Source organism: Petaurus breviceps, unplaced genomic scaffold, assembly GCF_028583685.1.
Source record: "Petaurus breviceps papuanus isolate PSGF00001 unplaced genomic scaffold, PetGlider_PUasm1.0 90700, whole genome shotgun sequence".
NCBI classification, from domain to species: domain Eukaryota; kingdom Metazoa; phylum Chordata; class Mammalia; order Diprotodontia; family Petauridae; genus Petaurus; species Petaurus breviceps.
In genome coordinates, this window is record NW_027187315.1 from 3,432,125 (window position 1) to 3,455,092 (window position 22,968).

Here is a 22,968-nt window from a genome sequence, read left to right on the forward strand (position 1 = left end):
AAGGATATGCACAATTTAGTAGCTTTTGGAGTACAGTTCCCTAAATTGCTTTCTAGAATTTTTTTCAAAACCAATTTGTTATTCCACAAATAGTGCATTAGTGTTGACTGTTTTCTTGCAGACCCCCCTCCTCACTTGTCATTTCACTTTTTTGTTTGTCAATTTGTTTAATTTGCATTTCTCTAATTGTTAGTGATTTGGACTATTTTTTTCATATGTGGCCCCAAACTTGTGTATCTTTATCATTTTTAGGAGAGAATGAGGGTGTTGGAAGGAGTTGAGGGCCTGGGTGATAGAGGAGAGATGCAGGGTAGGGTAAGTTAAGAAAAGTTCAGCTGAAAAAGCAGTGAAATACCTACACTCACTTCTCCCTTCCAAAGGGCCTGTGACCTTCTTCACATGGGTTTGAAACAGACAGTTCTGTTTTTCATTTGCACAGCTGATATAGCATAGGGCCTATAGTCAGGAAGACCTGAGCTCAAATCTGGCCTCAAACACTTAACCAACTTCGTGACCTTGGGGAAGTCATTTAACCCTGTTTGCTTCAGTTTCCTCATCTGTAAAATAAGCTGGAGAAGGAAATGACAAACCACTTCAATATCTTTACAGAGAAAATCCTAAATGGAGCCATAGAGTCAGACATGATTGAAATGCCTCAGCAACAGCTATATACATATACATATATATCATGTATGTGCATATACATATATTATATATTTATAAAGAGTAGAAAAGTTCCTTTTTGTGGAGTTTTCTAGGGATTGTGAAAATAATTCTGACAAAGAAAAATTCTCGTCAAAATGCTATATTTCTAATCTATGGATCTCCTAAGTACTTTGCCAACATTTAATTCATTTTTATAACATCCCCTTGGGCAGAATTGTTAGCCCCTATTTAGGGATGTGAGGGAATTTAGAAAGAGAGAAGGTTAAATGGCTCTCCCACAGTCATACAGTGAGTCAGTGACAGAGCCAGGGTGAGAATTCAGAATTCAACTAGAGTTTCTATGCTGAGATCCCTGGGGGCACATTTCCTTTCTCATTTGCATAAGTCATCAACATTTTTTTGAGCCTGTGCTGAGAAAGCTGGGGGGGGGGGGAACAGTGGAAATTCCCTTTCCTTTCTGCTATAGTATGAACCAAATTCTTCAGCTTTAACGGGGATACTTGATGTTTTTTCCTAAACCAAAGTTTTGTCAGGAGGGGTCATACATTTGTTTAGAGGCAATGCCAAAGTGTGAGCCCAAATTAAACAAAGCAGATCATTTGAGGACTACATAAACCATAATTTTAGAAACAAGTTTCAAAACACACCTGATTACAAAAACCTACTATTTTGTTTTTTGGCTAGTTATCAAAAGAATGAGAAAGTGTGTGCATGTGGAGACAGCTCCTTCTAAAATATATTTTGTGCTTAGCTCTGGAAATTGAAAACTAGAGCTTTAAGAAAAACAGAAGCACTGTGAAATTTCATTTTGGAAATATGTGGGGTGTCTATACTACAGAACAGAGTATGGATTGAAGAGTCTAACCACCGAAGTAATTATACATCACTCACAATCCCAGCATAGTTAGAAAATTCTTAGCTTATGACCTCATCTGTCAGATGGGCCTTAGGTATCTCTGGTATTGAGGTTTCAGGGCATGAACTGTACTTCCTGAAATCTAAAATCAGTATATATCCCATTGTTAATGTTCAATATATAGCAATAATCCTTTTGAAAGTGAAAACATATGTATCCTCTTGGGGGAAAAATCTTCCCTCGCCACCAAATGCCTAAGTCTGATAACCTGTAGTCTTTCTTCTTAACCATTAGAAAAATATAACTTCATGTATGTATGTGTGTGTGTGTATATACACACATATCACATATATTTGTGAGAGGGGTGTTCCGTACCCCACTTCATAATTATTGAGGGCTGGGACTTCCCAATTGAATTAATTTATCAGAAGGATGAACTAGGTGTGAACAAGGCCTAGAGATTTCTTTTTTGAATCAGCCTATTAATCAAAAGCATTAAATTTGGTGTGAGTAATGTAGTTAACCACAGTAGGGAAGCCATTGGAAGAAATGAAATGATACTACCCAAGAAGTATATTAGGATTGACTGAGAGGATGTAGCCACAGTTTGTGGGGGGTCTTCTATAAAATAGCAAGCTAGTTTGGAACGAGCATTTCAGCATCTGGCCAGCACTTCTCTCTCCAAGTCTCTGAGAGGGAGTCACTTAGTGGAAGAGAAGAGATTCTGTCTCCTTTCTCCTCTCTTTGAAGAGAAGACAATCTTGTGAACTTCAAAAGATCAGAAGATTTTGGATTTCCCACAGGAATTCTAGCAGCATTCCCAGAATCAATGGTAGTTTCTACATTGGGAGCTGGGGATAAACTATGCAGGAAGAAAGGGAGCTGGAGCACTTTACAAGCAGTTAGACATCCAGAGAGCCCCTCCCTTCCTATAGAGAACTTCATGAAGACCCCAGGAAGGGACTTGTATTATAGAAAAAGATTTAAATTAAAAGACTTTTAGGAGTAGTGAATTTTCCTGTATTGTTCACATGAAATCAATAAACTTAAGCCCACTTTCCTTTAGACTCCAAATGCACTTGTGGGAGAATGTGTCATAGACTTCTGGCATGTTTTATACCAATTGTAAATTTAGTTTAGTAATTGATATAAACTCTAATCTTTGAGGGAAATGCTCCAGTGGGGTACTCACAAGCTATAGTGCTTGGACCCCACTCCCCATCCTCTCATGGTTTATCCCCAGAACGCTTCTCCTTCAGGGCAGAGATAGCAGTCATATTTTTCAGACTCTACCTGCTAGCTACTAGTCCTAGTTTATATTGAGAATGTGAGCCCAGAGCTTATATTATGCACATGTGCATATACACACATGTATTTATTACACATATATGTATGTAGGTACAGACATGCGCCTATATTTAAATATGCATTTATACATGTGCACACAGGCGAATGTATATATAATGCACCTTCATTGGATTGCCAGGGAAATTAAAGAATCTTCCCTAGAATCTACTAGCACTGATAATGTGGAACTGATAGATTGTGGCACTATTTTATGCAGAAAGATTCTGGAAAGAGAAAAGAAGCAAGTTTAGAGTTCATGTAGCATCCTTTCTCTTGATACCAGGTGGAGGGAGATTCTGGGTACCCAGGCATTCCCCCCACCCTTTCCAGTTTCCCATCTGTAGCGGCAAGCACCCCAGCGTTCCCAGGGTGGCTGCCAGCACAGGTTCTTGGATCTGCTGTGATAAAGGAAAGCAACTCAAAATGGGTTAACAAGCTTACTTTAATCAGTCAAACATATATCCTTTACCTCCTTCAGGGGGAAAAGGTCAGCACCCTGAACTTCAAAGTATACGGGCAGAATTATCAAGACAGAAACAGATCAAGTAGACAGCTTTCCAAATTGTCCAGCCATTACATCCTTACCAAATCAACATCTGGGTTTCAACATCTGGGTTTTTCAAAGCCGGAGGTCTCTGGACAACGGCTTCCCAGAATCCAGGTCAAATCACAGAACACTTCTCAAAGTGAGCCCCAAAACAAAGCTACACATCAGGGCTTATACAGCCTTCTCCTGGCTCAGAGAATGTAACAACCTTATTGACCCACTGGCCAATCAAGAAATGTCTACTGAAGAACAAGCCTCCCACCCCAGGCTCCAGGTGCACTTTAGCCTAGGGGCAGGGAAGATCTTTAAATTTACATTTCCATTACACCATCAGAGATATTACTGATAAGCTTCTGAATTGCAGTCAGAGGCCACTGAAGTGGCTATAGCACTAAGGACAATGATAGGTGATAATACCTGAGTGCCCCTCAAGAGACATTACCCTTCTTCCCTTAGAATTGGGAAAAGAAACTAATGAATCTAAACCAAAAAGCTGTTTTTTGCTCTTACAGTCAGAGGCACCTGGTACTGGTCAATGTTATAGCCAACAAACTCTTTCCCTTTCACCTTTTTGTTCTCCTTCCTCTTATTGTCCTGTCTATTCTCTATTTTATAAAATAAATTAATGGCCACTCACTAATCAGTGCTAATGTGGGAAGATGCTGGGGAACCTGGTTAGCCAGGGAAAAGCAAAAGATAGAACTAGCCTGTACCCAGAGGCGTGAGGGGAAGTAATAAAAAATAATAATCATCTCCCCTGGGAGACTGCAAACCTTTTTGATCACTCTATGACCACATTGATCATCCAGCTCAAAACTGATTTACAGGAGAGAGTGTAAGCAGAGTGATATTAACCCAAAGGGATAGGGATTGGACATGTGATTTCATGGGTTTAGGGATCTCTTGATGAGGTAAGTCCATCTTCCAATATAGGTTGACACCTGACAGGCAGCACATAGTCTTAGAGGTTGCCTTGAGAGGTTGAGTTGTCCAGGGTCACACACCCATTATATGTTATATTCAGCACCTGAAGAAAATAAAAATCCCCTAGACAAGAGCACATAAGTGAGCTAACTCTGGACAAAGGGACTAAGTTGCCATATGCTATACCATGTGAATTTCCTTTTGGATTCCTTTGTAAGAGGAATAGATGGTATTCAGGGAGAACTAGCACCTCTGGGGTGAGGGCTTGTTGAGCCCTTTTCTGGGCTGTTTGTCCACCTTTGGAATCTGCCTGTCAGACAGCTCTTAACCTGTGGCTCCAAGAAGCTATGGTATATGAAGTAGCCACACCTGGACAAAACTGTTTTGGCAGATGGGCTAAAAGGGGTTAAGGGTAACCCAGAGACTTCACACCTATAGGAAAATCAGGGGAATGTCTACCCCAAGCATGTGAAGACTTCCACCAATAGAATGGGCAGATGAGAATAATTTTTTGATCAGGCCAGCTTAAGGCAACTAAAGCAGGTGCTCAGGAGTGCTTAGAGCTTGGTCTGGCATGGAAGATACCACGGTCATCCACTGCATCCTGGGCCATCAACAGTCATCCTGACTTTGGTCTGGCCGTTGGACTTTGATGACTCAAGAAAAGAGAGTGAGGCTGATGACTTTGTGCAACTTCCTCACTTAAATCTAATTCACACACAATGGAGATGTCAGCTGTGACATCATTGGTCCTCTTCAAAATGAAGGGTGAACAGCAGCATATTGCTGATCCCCTATACCTACCTTCTTTTCGCAGCTAACTAGTGAGTCACCATCCTACTTATACCTCTATAAGGGCATTTCCTTACATATTCTCCTTTATGCTATCTGCAGATCCTGCCTCCCATATGATTTTAATCCTCTCCAGTATAGAATGACGCTAAATCTCCTTACATGTGGGGGAAATCTATATTTAACTTATATTTGGGGGTTTACATATATAGGGTGGAGAGATATTTGCTCCCTTCCTATACCCGGTTCACTTGATGCGGTCATAGGATGTAGACCTAGATGATGAGACACAGACCTGATAACAAGGTATTAGCACCCAGCGATCTCTTTGTGCAGTGTGAACATTTATTTTACTCTGACTGAGTCAGAAGTTATTGTTTTTGTTTAGTTGTTTCCAGTTGTGTCTGACTCTCAGTGACCCTTTTTGAGGTATTTTTGGCAAATACGCTGGAGTAGTTTGTCATTTCCTTTTCCAACTCATTTTACAGATGAGGAAACTGAGGTAAACAAGGTTAAGTGACTTGCCCAGGGTCCCACAGTTTAAAAGTATCTGAGGCTAGATTTGAACTGAGGAAAATGAGATTTCCTAACTGTAGGTCTGGCACTCTATCCACTTCTGCTGCCATCTAGCTACCCATTGTCAGAATTAGCAAATAAATTGGCAACATCCTGGGGGTTTTACATAGCTAAGCCCTGGGAATTGTGAAGCAGTCCAGGAGCTAGCAGTCAAGAAGAAAACCACCCTCAGAAGGAATAATTTTTTGGGGGGGTGGCGATTTCTCTTTTTTCCCTTCCCTCCTTTTGGCCATGACACAGTCACCTGGAGTTGTAGATGGTACATTGAGTAGTAGGAGTGTCAATTGGGGAGTAGAGACATACACCTCAAACACATATACAGGTGCAAAGAGGCAGTCACTGGAGACTGGAAGCAACTTCAAGGAGCAAGACCTCTGTCAGCAGAGAAGAAAACTGCCATGGACTCAAGAGAGAGTTACCATTGTCAAATTAGAGTCAACCTTAGAAAATCAGGCCTTTGTAGCCCTGGGCTTCAGAAAGTAACATCCCCTGCCTATCAACTGGGGAATGGTTGGACAAGTGTGGTACCTGATTGTGGTGGCATACTATTGTGCTAAAAGAAATGATGAACAGGATGCTCTCAGAAAAACCTGGAAAGACTTATATGAACTGATGCAAAGTGAAGTGAGCAGAACCAGGAAAATATCGTATACAGTAACAGCAATATTGTAATGATGATCAACTAGCTATTTTGAGGAATGTGATGATCCAAGACAATTCCAAAGTATTTATGATAAAAAGTGCTATCTACCTGCAGGGAAAAAATTGATGGAGTCTGAATGCAGATCAAAGCATCCTTTTAAAAAGCTTTCTTTATTTTTATTTTTTTGGGGGATGTGTTGGCTTTTTTTTGGGGGGGTCTGTGTTTTCTTTCACAACATAGCTAATATGGAAATGTTTTGCATTACTGCACATGTATAATCTATATAAAATTCCTTGTCTTCTCAAGGAGAGGGGAAGAGAGAAAAGAAGGGAGAAAATTAGGAACTTAAAATGTTAAAAAAAATGTTAAAAAGTTATTATTACATGTGATCAGAAAAAAATAAAATATAAAAAAATTTATGTTAGACATAATAAGAACTGACTTTCTGTAAGAAAAAAATGTAGCATCCCCTCTGAATTACTACCTCTGTTTTTGGAGAGGCAATGAAAAAATAGTGTATTTAGATGAAGGGTTTCTCCCATGTCTTTCTTCCTGAATTTGTAGGTGTGTTAAACAGATATTTAGCTCAACAGAGCTTTCCTTTTTCCTATTCATAATGAAAAACAGAGCTAACGTTTCTTCATTAAAATAATGAGAAGAGAGATATAGGCCAGGTGACTCTTATAGGAAGAGTATTACTTAAAAGCATTTTGGCAAGGACTGTGAAAAAATAAAGTGAATGAATAGGCTTTGGGTGTCTGAAGTCTCATATAATCCATTATAAGGTAAAGCCAGCAAATAAGCCTCCCTCCTCTCAAAAAAAAAAAAAGGAAGAAAAGAAAATGAGAGTGGCACTAAAATAATATTATAGATAGCATTCGTACAGCACTTTAAGATTTACAAAGCATGGGGCGGCTAGGTGGCTCAGTGAGTAGAGTGCTGGCCCTGGAGTCAGGAGGACCTGAGTTCAGATCTGGCCTCAGACACTTAACACACACAAACAAAAAAACCTAGCTGTTGTGACCTTGGGCAAGTTACTTAAACCCAATTGACCTCCAAAAAGAAAAAAAAAGATTTACAAAGCACTTTACACATATATTATCTCCATTGACCCTCACAACAACCCGATTTTACAAACAAGGGAAATGATGCTTAGAAAGTTTACAAGTTGTACAAAGAGCAACACTGTTAGCGTCTGAGGAAGGATTAGAACTCAGGCCTTCTTGACCCCAAGTACAAGACTATCTTCTCACCTAATGTTCCGTACTCTATTAATCCATCCTATGCAGCAAGACTAAAAAACTTCTAGTACTGCCTAGATTCCATAAAACCTTATTGCTCCCTCTAGATCTTTGATCTTTATTATGCTCAAGTTATCCCGACAATAGTGATGGCCAAAGGTAAAATTAATTACATTGCACATCAAAATTCCTCATGGTGCTTTCTTTTCTTTTTTGGGGGGGAGGAGGAGTCATTAACTTCTCTTTCACTCCCTATTGGGCGGTGGTGGCAGAGAAAATCAAAGACACCTTAACACATATGTACAGTCAAGTAAAATAAATTCCCCCTCCCCCATTTGCCATGTCCTAAGACATGTTTTCTGCTGTGTATTGAGTTCACCATCTCTCTCAGTAGATGGGAAAAGTGCTTTATAAATTGATACTATGGAATTGTGGCTGATCATTACTTTGATCAGAGTGTCTAAGTCTTTCTAAGTTGTTTTTCTTTATACTATTGTTTTTGTATATAACTGGGCTTTCAACCAAGCCTGGGGGCATTTTGCATGCTACTGTGTTTGCAAAGAGAGACATAATTCACATGACATAATGTTAAGTATCTTTGTGATGAATGAAGTTGGTGTAATAGCTTCTTAAGGGAGAGATGTGCATAGCTCTAGACACTCTCCAGCAGAGAAATACCTTAAGAACTTTTGGAATCTGCAGACTTGAAAGGAAAGCAGATTCCTTGCTATTTCCTCATTTCTAGGTTGCCTCTCTAAAAACTTCAGATACTCCCCTTGGGTGGGATTACTGCCTCTTGGGCTGAGTTGGATGGTGTAACTTCAACTGGTTTAGTAGCTCTGTTTCAATGTGACCTGGCCAGTGGTAGGGGCAAGGGGCAAAGGGTAATTTCCTCTCAGGGGCTGGTATCTTCCTCTATTCCTGGGTCCGACTTGTGACCTGACAACATAAACTAGCAACTAGCTGATTTTCTTCTCGGTCAATCCCAAATTGTTCCTCTAGTTTCATCAGAGATAAATGTTCATAAGAGATAATGTATAATATTGTATCATTTGTGATTCCATCCTTTGTACTCTTTCCTCAGTTAAACATTTTCTATTCTCAGTCTACCAGAGTGCTTTGGGGATATATAATTGTCCATAGTCCCAAATTCTGGATGCTTCCCTAGTGACTTTGAGAGGCTCAAGCGTTTCCTTTTGAGTCCCTTCTCTTGGACCTTGTACTAAGGAGTCTCAGAAAATATCCTGTGGCACAATCCTTCAATAGTCTGTAAATGAACATTCTTCTACCAAGAAACAGGTCTACAGTATATACCCTGGGATTAGGGATTATACTCACCTACAAAACCATGGTGATACAATTTAACAAAGAAACATCATTTTACAAAATTCTCATGTTACTGCTTATCATGATGCTTGCAAACACTTGCCACAATACAAAGACAAGAAAAGAAAAAAAGGGGAAAAAAATCAAGTTTCTCTTCTCAGAGGAAAAATCTTATCTCTACACTTTCTAGAATAGATGATGCTCTCTATATAGAGATTAGGGACCTGAGGTCAACTAGAAGTCACTCTCTCAAACTGAGTTGAGAAACCAAACTGTCTGAGATGAAAATTGAGTTCAATGTCTGCTGGGAGGATCACTCACCTGGGTTCTGAAGGTCTGATCCTTTGCTCAGCTTGACTGTCAATTGATAGGTCTAATTTTCTATTGAATCCGTCCATACTTAACTGTCTTCACTCATGCCAGAGCTCCCAACCCTCCTGTCATCAATTGGTCTAGAGAGTGTCTGCCTCCTCAACAATATTTTAAATTCTCTTGAACTGAATCAACTATTGGATGAACTGACTTCTTCAAGGTGAGTATTTCCACTGTCATTTCCTTATTCACTTGTTGTCCCCTCCCCCCTCCTCCCAGAGCTATTCTCTCTCTGTAGGTGGGTTCTTTCTTCACTATTGCTTCTTGGTCTGTAAGGTCTCCCTGTCTCTAGGGCATAGCTGTTAATAGTTCTGGAGAAGTGTCCAGTCTCATTCTTCTGATTCTATAAGATGGTGGTCTTAATTCATAGTCTTAAAGGGATCACTGCCGTTAGCAACTTCCTACCACATCAACCCTTCTTCATCTCTGAGCATGTCCCATGACTACGTCAACTGAGCTGGGAGGGAGAGGGAACCTGGAAACCAAATCCCCTCCCGCTTTTGTTTGTGTATGTATGTATTTATATGTACATGTACATACATATGTATATTATTTGTGATATTTTTGGCAAAATAAAATTCCTCATGGGATTTTTACTAACCTGTCATTGCTATTTATGTCCATGTCTTTTGTTCCCCACACAGGAACACATGCTTAAAGGAGGACAGTGATCATATTTCTAAGATTTTGATCATACACACATTTGTGAGACTGACTTAACCTGAATGTATAAGGAAATGGAAAATAAGTAATTATGGAGAGAAAATATCTAAACTCATGTTTTGGTGGAGATATTTATAAATAATTGTGTAGTTAAATTCACAGAGATGGTTATACGCACACATACATGAAAACTTACTTAACTATTCTGGTAAGTAACAAACATCATTGTTATAAGGATGATTCCAGGTTCAGAGCTGGAGAGATTATCCCATCATAAGTTTAGAAGGGTCATAAGATTAGTCCTTATATAAGGGTCCTTAAGAAAAGCTCTTCAATGGGTAGCTAGGTGGTACAGTGAATAGAGCACCAGTTCTGGAGTCAGGAGGACCTGAGTTTAAATCTGACCTCAGACACTTAACACTTACTAGCTGTATGACCTTGAGCTTAACCCTAATTGCCTTGCCTTCCACTCTCCAAAAAAAAAAAGATCTTTAAGATAATCTTCATTTTACAGAAGAGGAAACTGAGGGTCAGACAGATGATGGGATTTGCCCCTAGCTAGTTAGAAGCTGAGCCAGGATTTGAAATCAAGTGTTCTGATTCATCCATCCACTATACCACTATCCCTTTGATTTATATCACAGAACTTCTAGCTCAAACTTATGGAAAAGACCTGCAGATGCCATTGAACAACATGGATTCTCACCAAGCATATATAACATTATGGTTTGCAGTGGGAAGGGACTGGATCCATGATTTCATTGAACTCCTAGGAATGTGATCTCACTCCATGCATGTTGGGTGGCATCTTTTCTGCAACTTCTAGCCTTAAAGAGTTGCCTAGGGCATGGAGACGATGTTAAGTGATTTATTTGGCTGGGATCCCTCTGCTTCAGAGGTGGGATGGTTTGGAGGTTTTCTAAATTGGTGAAGGCCCCAGGCTGATTTAGAATGACCATGTATGCATGACATCTGTCGACCATGGAAACAAGAAGCTCCATTCTGGTACTCTTATTTGTGGGTGTACTAACTTTTGCCAGGAATTATGATTTGATTTTCAGTGAGCAGTGTCCTTTACATGACTTTGGTAATGGCTGATCCTGAGGACTATTTTGTATGAAGTTAAATTAGATCAGAGTGGGCTCTGTTGGGTGCAGGTGGTCAGAACAGAAACAAAGCCTTGTAGACATCATGTTTCAGGTTCAGCAGGAACTCTGCCTCACTTGCTGCACTGTAGCTGCTTGAATGTCCAGGGGGTAAACTGATGACCAATGGATTGGACAATGAAATGAAATCTGTGTTGCTCAAATCGTTTCAGTCCTGTCCTACTCTTTGGGGTTTTCTTGACAAAGATACTAGAGTGGTTTGCCATTTTCTTCTCCAGCTCATTTTACGGATGAGGAAACTGAGGCCAACAGGGTAAAGTGACTTACCCAAGGTGACACAGCTGGTAAGTGTCTGAGGCCAGATTTGAACTTAGGAAGATGATCTTCCTGACTCCAGGTCTGGCACTCTATCTTCTGGGTCTCTTAGTTCTAGCTCCCTGGAAATTTGTTTAGATAAATTACTCTTGAAAAACCCACTCTTCTTTACTTAGGCATGTCTGTCAGAGTAGTTATCACACTAAACCTTTTGAACATGCCAAAGTAATCTCAGAGGTCCTGTACTTCACTTTTCTAACTTTACATATGAAGAAACTGAAGCCTGGAGAGAGGATTTGGCTGATTCCAAGTAGCAAATGGCCGAACTGAGATTTGAACACCGAGCTCTTCTGACTCCACATCAGGTAGTTTTCTTTCCACCGAATCCTGTTGCCATTATTAACCTCTCTAGTGGAATGTGCGGAAGGAGAAAAGAAAAAAACCATACTCCATATTCTCAGGACACTTTCATTTTATTTCTTCTCATGTTTTATTTTATTTTTTGAAGTTTGTGGAGGCCTTGTCTTTCTTGCTCAATGAGGGCACGGACCATGCTATATTCTCTTTGGTATCTCTCATAGAGTCTAACACAATGCCTTGAAGGTGCATATCATAGAATTACAGAATTTTTTAGAGTAAGAATGGACCTTAGCCCCCATAGTCCAACCCATGCTTAAAACCAAATGCTTTACCATAATATACCCAACAAATGGTCATCCAGACCCTGCTTGAAGACCTATAAGGGGGAAGACACCACCACTTACCACTACATTTTTGGATAGCTCTGTTAGGAAGTTTTTCCTGATATCAAGCCCAAATTTCCCTCTTTGCAATTTCTCCCTATTCATCCTGATTCTGTCCTGTGGGGCCAAATAGCAAACTGAATACCTCTTTCATATGACAGTCCTTCAAATACTTGAAAACATTTATCATGTTCCCCTTGAGTCTTCACTTAACCAAGCTAAGCATTCCTAGTTAATTCATATGAGCCTCTTATGACATGGGCTCAAGACATCCTGGTTGCCCTCCTCTGGACAATCCTCAACTTATCAATGTCTTATCAAATGAGATAATATTTGTAAAGTACTTAGCATAGTGTTTAACACGTAATAAGTGTTTAATAATTGCTTGTTCCTTCCTTCCCCCGCCCTCCCCACTCTCTTGCCTTAAATGGGCATGCAGTACTCAAGAAAATCCAGATTTGATCTGTCTAAGAGGGTATAAAAGTACTATCTCTTACCTGTACCTGGAAGCTATCCCTGTCTTAATGCTGCTCAAGATCTCATTAGCTTTTTTGGTTGCCATATAAGAAAACAAAAACAAATCCCCCAAAACCTTAATATACTTTAGTTTTATAATTTACTTTGCTATCATTAAGGAAAGACAACTTTGATTTTGCAAAGGAATAGATGAGTTTATGAAAAATCACCTTTGTGCATTTCTCTGAGCACCTTTTCTGTGTCATTTGGAGGAAAATTGCTTTACAGTGGTGAAGACCCTCCTTTTTCATCTTCTATGGCTTAATCAAGCTTTCTCCTTTTTTCTTATATCAACACTTGGGAGCCACTGGAGTTTATTGAATAGGTGACACGATCAGACTAGCTCTTTAGGAAGTTCATTTGGTAGCTGATTGGAGGATGGATTATAATGGGGATAGACCTGAAACATGGTCACCAACCTGCAGGCTATTGCGATAGCACAGGAATGAAGGGATGAGGACCTGCACTGCGCGGTGGTAGCAACGTCAGAGGAGAGAATGAGGTGGGGTGGCAAGTGACAGCACTCAGACACCCATTGGATGGGGGAAGTAAGAGAGAGACTGGAGTGGAGGATGAAACTTAGGTGTCAAGCCTGAGTGATTGGGAGGATGGTGGTACATAACCTCAGCAGTAACAGAGAAGTTAGGAAGAAGAGAGGGTTTGGGGTGAAAGATAATGAGTTCAGTTTTGAACATACTGAGTTTAAGATGTGCCTTCCTCATTTGAATTTTTTATAATTTCATTCTTGATCTCTCTCTCTCCCTCTTTCCCTCTTTGTTTCTCTCTGTCTGTGTCTCTCCCTCCCCCCTTCCCCCACCTCCAGTTTAACAAAGAGTTAAGTGACTTGCCTGGGTTCACACAGCTAGTAAGTGAAGGCTTACTGAGGCCACATTTGAACTCAGTTCCTCCTGACTCCAGGGCTGGTGCTCTATCCCACATCTCTCTTGAGTTGATTTTCCCTGCATAATTTTAGTCCATGGGGTCCTATTTTTCTTTCAAACCCTTAGAAGTCCCCTTTCCCAAAATACAGAGTTCATATCAGACTCTGCACAGATGTCTTCTAATTTTTCCATTGCACTTCCACATGTAATGGGGGCCTGAACAATGGAGATCCATCCTCAGAGGATATACACATGGTCTACCTAATACCAGCATAAGTAGAAGAGTCTGGGGAACCTCTTCTGAGGAGACATAGTGATGTATATATAATGAAAGGACCCTAGTCCTCAATTTGGAGCATGCACAGACATTCTATAACCAGTTCTAGCATGCTAATTATACAGGGAAGAGATGGATTGTTGATTGACTACTGAGCTAGAACTGGCATGTATTCAAAAGGCCAATGCAAGCCTCTTGTTCTGATTTTTCCACTTTTCCTCCCAGGCTGTGTTTGAGGAGAGAAACCTGAGGACTCAAGCCCTCCCCATCTGGAGCCAACATGTAGCCTGCAAACACAGGCTTCTGTTCTTTGCCCCTTTGTGTTTGTTCTTTCCAGCTGTAGGTAAAGGAGTATCGGAGGTGGCTGTGACCTTGTAAATTTTGAAATATCATAGTGGTGAGCCACCAGAGGTCTCCAGGCTAAAGTCCGCATGAGATTTTGAAGCCATCTGTGAGAAGTAAAGTCCCATGTGACCTATTTGACCCAGCAAACCAAGCCAAGAGGGAGTGACAGTGATTCATTCATCTGCTATGCCACATTCAGAACTAAATTTAGAGGGATGAATATTTGAATCTTTGTAGCAGTGATGTTACATTTGAGCCCACTCTTTCTGAGGACTTAGCTGGCATATCTGGCCGATTGAAGAATTTTTTTTCTTTGACTTGGAAGCTCTGAATTTGGGCTCTGATATTCCTGGGTGTTTTCAGTTTAGAGTTTATTTCAGAAGATTGTTGGTAGAAATACGAATAGTATATGAGTATGCATATGTATATATGTGTGTGTATGTCTATAGATATGTATATATTTGCATTTAATTGTAGCCTTCTCTACAGAGTGAAGGGAAAATAAAATATAAAGTGCACAGCAGAGGACAAAAGGAAACCTGGAATAAAGCACAGAGAAGCTGGGTAGCTTTGAAAACAATATGTAGTATTTATTACATGGCTTTTCATGAAATGGAAATTTATTGTATTATACTGAATCCCCTCTGATGTTCTGCTGTGTGCACAGGATTTTTTTTTTTTACCATTTTTTAAGATTAATGCAAATAAAAAAATTATTTAAAAAATTTTTAAAAGGTCATTGGTAGAGTCATTCTCTTTTCATGTTGCTCTCTGCTTCTAGTAGGTCTAGAAAAATTTTTTTTTGTTATTTCTCTATGAATATGGCATATAGGCCTTTTTTTTTTTTTTGTCATGGCTTTCATCTCTCTTCAATCTGTTTTCCAGGTCAGTTGTTTTTGGCAGTAGACACTTTAAATTTTCTTCTATTTTTTCAATCTTTTGACTATATTCTAATATTTCTAGTTTCTCCTGGAGTTGTTAGGCAACCAACATCATATCAACAGTTCCCTGGCCCTTTCTGAAGTCACACTGACTCTTGGGTAGATGACCATCTTCTAGGTGAAAGGTCAGCCTCTCAAGGAGGACTAGGTCAAGAATCTTGCCATCAATCATTGAGAGACAACCCCCAACACCCCCACCTCCCCCAACCAATGATAGTCCCAGGACAACCTATTTCCTTTACCTTTATATATATGGGCAATGGAAGCATCCTTGAGCTCCCTAGGGGATAACTTCGTTTTGCCATATAACCCAGGAAATTTCAGTCAGCTTTTGTATGAATAGTGAACCCCCTGCCTGATAAATCTCAGCTGGAATAGAATCAGCACCAGGCATTTTGTAGCACAGGAAGACCCTAATGCCTAATGCCTAATGGCATTTAAAACCTGTTCTTCAGTTGGAAATTTGAATAAAGAGGGATTGACTTCAACTTGAGGTATCTAGTCAATGGCTTCAGCATTGATTGACAGTGGTCTGTTGAGGACACTATGGAAGTGTTCAGCCCATCTCTCCAGGATCATGTCCTTATCACTAATCAATGTAACTCCATCTCTGCTAAGTTGCTGAAATGCACCATAGGTCTTTGGCCCATAAACAGCCTTCAGGACATCATAAAAGTGCTTTGGATTGTCACCATCAGTATAATACTGAATTTCGTCTGCCTTCTTACTGAGCCAAGAATCCTGCATATCTCTAAGCTTTGCTTGCACTTTCCTTTTGAAAGAATTAAATGCTGCCTTCTTAGAGATATGAACTATCCTGCTGGTAAACCCTGTGGAGCTCTCATTCTGGTTTTTTTTTTCTTCAGCTTCTAAATTTCCCCATCATTTTTGTCAAATCAATTTTGATGTTTGTGAGTCTTCTGGCCCAGATGAATAAATGTGGTGCTGTACTGAAGTCTCCAAAAGCTTCCCACTCCTTTTCAGTTCCACTGTTGCCATCCAAGTGTTTCCCTCCAAGTTAGCAACAAACTGTTCCCACTGGGAGAAGTCTTCTAATCTGTTGACATTAAGTCTTCTGATAACTGTCTTGCCTTCGGCTGCCACTTTTGTTGAATGCTTATGTTTAGCTTGGAGAGAATAAGTCTATGATTGATCCAGCACTCTGTACTCTACATCACCTTCATTACTCCCACATCCTGTCTGCCTCTTGTCCTTACAATGACACGGTCTATTAGATGCCAATGTTTGCTGTGAGGGCATATCCATGAAGTTTTATTGCATTTAGATAAATGGAAGACAGTGTTGGTGATAAGCAGGTCATGAGATGCACATGTCTTCAGTAGCAAGTGTGAGGGATAACTTGCAGTGAAGTTTCCCCATTCTGAACAACCTATATACATTTTTATTACTTCCTTATATTTTGTAACTAAGTTCAGTGTTGTTTCCCCATATATATATGTGTGTGTGTGTGTGTGTGTGTAGGTCATTGTGTATTTTAAGGTAATGTAAGAGCTATTGAGTACTAATACAATTGATTGGATTAACTATTGAGACCAGATTAGAGGTGTTTTTAGTTTGGGGAAAGGGATGATAGTGTGAGAAGTAACAAAGGGTTAATTTTCTATAGAACTGCAAGAATTGCTGAAACAAGAAAAAGTACCAAATAGTAGCCTTGGGAAGAGTTGAGGCAGTAGCCTTGGGAAGAAGTTGGGTTCCCAGTTCCCAGAGAGCTCCTAGATAATACTAAAAATGAAATAATGTAGAATAAAAGAAGCTGGCAGCAGTAGGTAGATTTGACCAATCAGGAAGCAGACAGCAGCCTTGGGACACTCAGGCCCAGATAAGGCCACATCTAGGTTGGACTGAAGGGGGTTCAGAATTCTGAGGTTGTTCCTATGCTTGGGTAGTGGACCTCATGTATTATGTATGTTATCTAACAAAATTAGAGCCTCATTAGTAATAATTAGATCAATGAATGAAGAAGGTTTCAATAAGAAGACTGTGAGCTTGCCTTACCAACCAATGGTAAGGTGGGACAGTGGAGAAGGTATGGAATTCCCACGTTAGGGCTTTATAATCTTGCTTTTGCCTTCTGTAGTGCTCTCCTCCCTTCTGACTTTCTTGTTAGATTTGGGGATGCCCTTTCTCCAGAAAGATAGTAATAAAGTTTTTGCTTCCACTTTGAGAAGTCTGAGTCATTTTGGGTGAGTGGTCTTCTGACCCATACACAAGCATACACTGCTGTTGTTATTTCTGACTCCCTCCCAAGGTCTCCCTCCCATCTCCGATAGGCTGTGTGTACTCTGGCATTAAAGTGATCCAGAATTACAAGCGTGTCCCCTGATGATAAGGGGCTCCAGGTCTCGATAAAATTTTTCTTTGACCTCATCAGTCTTTGTCCCGGTGGGAGCATATGAATTGATGATGATGGCATGGTGCTTTCCTGAAAGGTGTAATCACATTGTCATCAGGCTGTTGTTCACTCTTTTTGGGAGGCATACAAGCTTGTTAACTAGATCAGTTTTGGTTGCAAAGCCTGTACCAGCTTCACAGCACTCTCCCCCTATCACTGTGACCGCTAAAGAAAAACGTCTACCTATCCAGCCCTGACTTTGGTAAGCTTCATTTGGCAGCCTTATTTCACTCAGGCCTGCTATTTGGATATGATACCTTCTAAGTTCTCTTGCAACAAGAGCTGTTTGTCTTTCAGATCTACTGGATTTCATGTTGTCCCTAAGTGTGCACACATTCCATATATTAGTGGTGACTGGAATCATCTTCACAAAAGTTTCCGTACAATTTTTGGTGTTTTGATTTCAGGGTGAGATTTTAACCTGCTTCAGTAAGCAGGCCGGGGCTGGGTGAAGCAAATGCCAGGAGCATAACAGAGGCCTGCACAGTTCATCAAACTGATCAAGGTCTTTGACACTGTCAATTGTGAAGGCTTGTGGAAAATTATGGCAAAATTTGGTTGCCCAGAGAAGTTCATCAGTATTGTGCATCAGTTTCACGACAGCATGCTTTTGTGGGTTCTGGATAATGGACTATTCTCTTTTGCTATCCCAGTCACTGATGGAGTGAGACAGGGCTATGTGTTTACACCTACGCTTTTTAACATGGTGTTTTCAGCAATGTTGTCAGATACCTTCAATGAGGATGAAAACGGCATCAAGGTCAGTTATCACACTGATGGTAAATTATTTAACTTGAAAAGGCTACAAGCCAAGACTAAAATGGAGAGTTCGTGCGTGATTTTGTTTGCAGATGATTGTGCACTCAATGCAGCCTCTGAAGTTGAAATGCAACAGAGAATGGATTCTCTGCCGCTTGTGCTAATTTTGGTCTGTTACAATCAATACCAAGAAAACAGAGCTTCACCAGCTAGCACCATACCATCCATAAATAGAACCATCGGTTACAGCAGATGGGGAAATTTTGATTGCTGTGGGTTAGTTCACGTACCTTGACAATATACTTTTCAGGGATGTGCACACAGATGATAAGGTTGACATACACACTGTCAGAGCTAGTTCAGTGTTTGGGAGGCTTTGAGGGAAAATGTGGGAGAAAAGAGGTATTAGAATGCCTACCAAACAAGATCTACAGAGCTATTGTTGTGTGACTGTGAAACCTGGACAGTCTGCCAGCTCCATGCCAGGAAACTGAAGCTTCTATTTGAATTGTCTTAGGAAGATTTTGAAGATCACCTAGCAGGATAAGATATCAACACTAAGGTCTGTTCTTGAGCAGAACTGCCAAGCATTCAGATTCTACTGCAGCATACACAACTCTGATAGGCTGGTTACATTGTTCCAATGCCAAAGTACCTTTGCCTGAAATACTATTTCATGGAGAACTTACACAAGGCAAGCAATTCACATAGGGGTCAGAAGAAGTGATACAAGGACACTCTCAAGGTCTCTCTGAAGAACTTTGGAATCAGTTGTTAGACATAAGAGACACTGGCATATGACCTCCTAGCATGATATCGCCACATCAAAGAAGGTGCTGTGCTCTGTGAGTGAAGCAGAATTGCAGTAACTCAAAAGAAATGTGGGATTTACAAATTTAGAGCCATTGCCACTTCAAAGGCTAAAATGGACTATTTGTGCCTGACCTACATTAGGGCCCTTTGAGTTCATACTGGTCTGATCAACCACATTAGGACACACTGTATCTTGACTACAACATAGTGATATCACTCTGGTCCTCTTCAAGAATGAAGGACAACAACTAAGCAGCTGATATTTCTTGTTGTCTCATAGAGTCATTAAGTTAATTTAATTCATTCTAATTTTCAAGGAGTCTGTTATTTGAGTAATGTTTTCTGTCTTCTGTTCTAAGTTATTTATTTTCTTTCCTAATCTCATTTCATTTATTACTTCTTTTTTCCTATTGATTCATTTCTTCCAGTCACTCTTATGATCCTTGTAGCCAAATCATTTTTTTCCCCTCTGAAACTCTGCTAATAGTTGTTGCAGGGCTCCAGTCTTTAAGATTTACCCCTTGACCTCCTTTATATTTCTTCACTATGTTTGGTGTTTTCTTCTGTTTACTCACATGTTTTAATCATTAGTTCTTGACTTGGGATTTTGTGTCTTTCCCCTATAGTACTGTGGTGTAAGTTAGGTAGTCCTTGCCTGGTTCTGTCCAATCTGTCATCTGTATGCCCATACCACTGTGGAGTAGGATGGCATGCTTGATGTTAAAAAGCCTCACAGTCTATCTTGATCATTGATCTTTCTATCTCAGTCTCTTGTCCACTGTGGGTCCTGGACTTTGCTGGACTCTGATTTCTACCCAGGTACTCAGTTGATACTGTCTCCTTTTGTGGAACCCAATGCCTCTATGAGTGAACAACTGGACCCTGTCTCCCTGTGTAGTAACCTATGGGGTTGGTTGCTTCCCCCAGTTCTGTTCTGACAGACTAGAACCAGGATTTGGCTTAAGGTCCCACTAGGGGTTAGGGGTAGGAATCAAAGACAAATAAGAAAAAAATGGTAAGAGAAAAGTATACTGATGATGTTAAGGAGGAGACGCAGCAGACTGTAGAAAGAACATCTGTATCAAGTGTAAGAAAATGTGGGTTAATGTTCCTGGGTCTTCCACTAGTTTTCTGTGTGGTCAGACTAGGCACTTGGCCTCCCTTAGCCTCAGTTTCCTCATCTACAAAATGGTAACTACTAGTATTTTTATTGCTTCCTTCCCAGAGCTCTTGTGAAGGTCATATGAGGTAAAGTATGTCAGGGTGCTTTGTAAGCTATAAATTCTAATACAATTATGAAAGATTGTTATTATCTGAATTGTGTTTAGATGCTTGACCACCTCCCTGTGGCTTGGTACTTCAGTTCAAAACTGAAAAAGAAAAAAAAGACAAAACAAAACAACACCAAAACCAGACTATCAATTGTTAAAAAAAAAAAAAAGGCATCAGTCTCACTCCTTTTGCCTGTGGGTTCTTCTGTCTCTACTCCAGAAGACCCGAAAGGATCTCTTTCACAGGAGGTCTGGTTTCATCCCACATCACAGTGCTGGAGACAGAGTAGGAACCTGAGCTTGGTAATCAGCTTCAGAGCCTGAGCCATGGCTTCAGATTCAGGGAGAGATGAATGGCATCTCATCAAAGTAAGGATGGCAGGGAGTGTGTCTGTCAAAGCTTTTTAGAAACTTAGATCCAGCTTTTCTGGGTTGTCTGGGAATCCCAAAACAATGACCACGCCCCAAATGGGCTGTCATAGTTTTCATCTTTGCTATCAAGGCATTGTTTTGCGTTCAGGATTATAGCAGGGTGGGAAAATCCCAATTTATAGTGTTCAGATTCTGCCTTCATTTTTTTCTTTTTTAAATAAAGACATTTGCTTTTCCAGTATGGCAGTATGTTTTATTCTCCATGGACTTTAAAAATTGCTGACAGCTGCTCGATTAAGCACACTGACCAATTTTCCCGGTATTCTTGAACATAGTTTATCAGGACCTGTCAACTTGAACTCATTGAAAGTGTTGGCAGTGATGGGTTTGGAGAACAGATAATAAAAAATCTCCTTCCTCTATGCACAATGGGGCAGAATGGTGTATACATCCTTACACCTGATTCCTGTATCAGTTGCTTTTGTTTAACTATTTTTCTTTGTTACAAGGGTAGGGGGAAGTTCATTTTCAGAAGGTAATAGAAGAAAGGGTGAAAAATAAGAAAACAACAGACATCTGGCACCAGGGGAGAGGTAGAGAAGCACTTCCCTCCCTTCAGGAGAGAGGCAAGGGGACTATGGGTACCCACTATTGTACATGATATGCCAGACACTGTCACTGTTGGTTCCTTTTGATTCACTGTTTTGATTTGCTACAAGGGAAGGCTTTTGCTATTTAAGTGGAGGTATTTCTGTAGATGGTTGTGATATAAAAACAAAAAGCACTAATAAAATAGGGGTTTTTTTGAGTCAACAAAACATTTTAAAGAATAATGTGATTGGATTAAATAATATGTCTTCCAGCTTTAAAATTCTGATTCTAAATCTTACTCACCTTCAGAGTTTTGTGCTCTGGATTATCAGAATTGGGTAGCCAGCTAGAAATAACAAGCAGAGCCAGTCTTCATTGTAAGAAGATTGACCTATGAGTCCTGGGAAGGCACCTGGTATTTCTTCTCTCTTTCTCAAATGTCAAGTCATGATGAGTGGAAGGAGATGTGAGGATCCACAGAGAAAAAGTATGTAAAGAGCCTTTTAAAAAGTAGGAAGAGCAGTACCAATTTTATCAGAGAACCAATTGTTCTCTGATAAAATGCAAATATCTCTGGGGAAAGGGACAAATTATCAGTCATTATTACTTTAGTATAAGAGAGTTGATGAGATCCTTTTCATTGTGACAGATAGAGGAAGACAGGTTTGGGTAGAGGAGAGGAATAAAAATAGATATCCATTGGATGCAAAAGAGAGAAATAAACTTGAATGAGAGACCCAGGTTATATTTTTGAGAGCACTAGGCACATAAGATAGGAGTAAAGAGGGAGCTAAGAGAGGGAAGAATAGAGGTATCAGCAATACCTTTTGCTATATCACAATTTTGGATTCTAACTTAGCTATCAATTAGTTATGCAACCTTGGAAAATTCATTTTACCTATCTGGGCCTCAGTTTCCTCATCTGTAAAATGAAGGAATTGGTTAGATGGGATATCTATTTTTTTTTCAGCTTTCACATTTGATGATTGTCATTTTAGGGCTTGAAATTTGCCTAAGGATGACTCTCATCAATACCTACTGACCCCAGGAACTTAACCAGATCAGGGCTTGCCTTCAAATCCCTCCAGACTGACACAGATACAAACAGACAAACAGAGACTTGCCAGGGAGCTCCAATCTTCCATGATGTGAAAGATAAAGACCGATTTCCCTGGACTAGTGCCAAGGACAGCAGTCCCCACGGCAGCCCACAGATCTCAAAATAGGGGTGACCAGATGCTGTGAGGTTGGAGTTCAGTAACAGAACTGATCCAAGTCCAAACTCCCCATTGCTTTCTCTCTCTGAGGAACAACTCAACACATAATTTCAGTAGACTGGAGAGCGGGCAGGTTTTTTTTAACCACTTAGACCTTCTGTGCTTTTATTGTTTCTACCTCCTAGCTCCTTTCAAGGGTAGGGAGTGTGTGTGTGTATGTGTTTGTGTGTGTGTGTGTGTGTGTGTGCACGTGAGTTCCTCTATATCTATTCTGTATATGGCTTACTTTTTATATATATGTTTGCATGTTTTTTCCTCCATTAGATTGTAAGCTCTTTGAAGGCAGGGATTGTCTTTTGCTTTTTTTTTTTTCTCCAGCACTTAGCACAGTACCTGGCACATAGTAGAAACTTAATTAATGTTTATTGATCTATTGATTGTGTGCACACACAAAC